This window comes from Seriola lalandi, unplaced genomic scaffold, assembly GCF_002814215.2.
Source record: "Seriola lalandi dorsalis isolate HSWRI2012SDOR001 ecotype SW California unplaced genomic scaffold, Sedor1 jcf7180002054332, whole genome shotgun sequence".
NCBI classification, from domain to species: domain Eukaryota; kingdom Metazoa; phylum Chordata; class Actinopteri; order Carangiformes; family Carangidae; genus Seriola; species Seriola lalandi.
Genome location: NW_019524885.1, coordinates 763,310 through 764,568, shown reverse-complemented (window position 1 = coordinate 764,568; position 1,259 = coordinate 763,310).

Sequence of the window (1,259 nt, the reverse complement as noted above, 5' to 3'; positions counted from 1 at the left end):
ATGAACCGCTATTTAAATTACCACTATTATGTTTTTTTCTGTGCTAAATTTAACATTACTGGGGAGGAGAGCAACGCGACTAGAAGTGACAGCGAGAGAGGGCTAGTAGCTTCTCCTCTTCTCTGTCTCAGCGGAGACCGTCACAACTTCATTCACTCTTTTAACAAAACAAAAAAAAAAGCAACGAAGGAAGCAGTAAATGGACTTACATATTTAAGACCTAACTAAATGTAATTTAAGACCTAACATGCGGCTAATGTAAAGCTAGCAGAGCTTGGAGAGTTGGTTATCTGGTTGCTAGGCGCACGCATGCACGCACACAGGTCAGGAGCTGCCGTTGCTATGGCAATGTGAAAATCTGCCCAGAATTTGGCTTCTACATGGCTTCAAACAACTGCAAATTATGAGAAAACTGTTACTTCTTTTCATAAACCGAAAAGACCGTGCCAGACACTGAAGCCAGAAGTTTCTACAGTTTCTATTTTATTCAGATATTCCTTAAAATCAGAGGTGGAAAGTAACGAAATACATTTACTCACGTTACTGTATTGAATACTTTTTTTGTGTATTTTGTATTTTTTAAGTACAATTTAAAATCGGTATTTTGTATTTTACTTGAGTACGTTTTTACTAAAGTATTGTACTTAGTTACTTTATAAATCCTATCCGTTACTGAGTAAAAATAACAATTCAACCTACAGGGGAAAAATACGCGACAGAACCATTGACAGTATACCAATAGCCAGAACCAACAGTGACTAACTTTACAAAACAACTAACTTTAAGTTGCTACTTAAACTGAACAAGAAGTTCAGTTGTTGTGAAGTTGTTGTTTTTGCACTTACATTTGTTACACTTGTTATTTAATTAAAAACAAAATAGTTTTGGATTTCTGACCCCTTGTCCTATTTTTACTACCCTCACACCCCACACAAAGAAAGTAACTAAGTAACTTTTACTTAAAGTACATTTTCAGATGAGTACTTTTACTTCTACTTGAGTAATATTTCATCAAAGTATTGGTACTTTTACTTGAATACAATATTTTTGTACTTTTTCCACCTCTGCTTAAAATGAGTGAGTAAGCTCAGTGCGGAGACAGAGTGAGATTCTTTTGAAAAAAAAAAGACGATTACATTAGGTGTCAATGAGAGTGAGACAGGTATTGCTGCCGGACTCGGCACCCACGTTTAAATTTTGTGCAGACCCTGCCTGTCAAAGTTACATTTTATGAATCCCAACAACTATGTCTACATTTT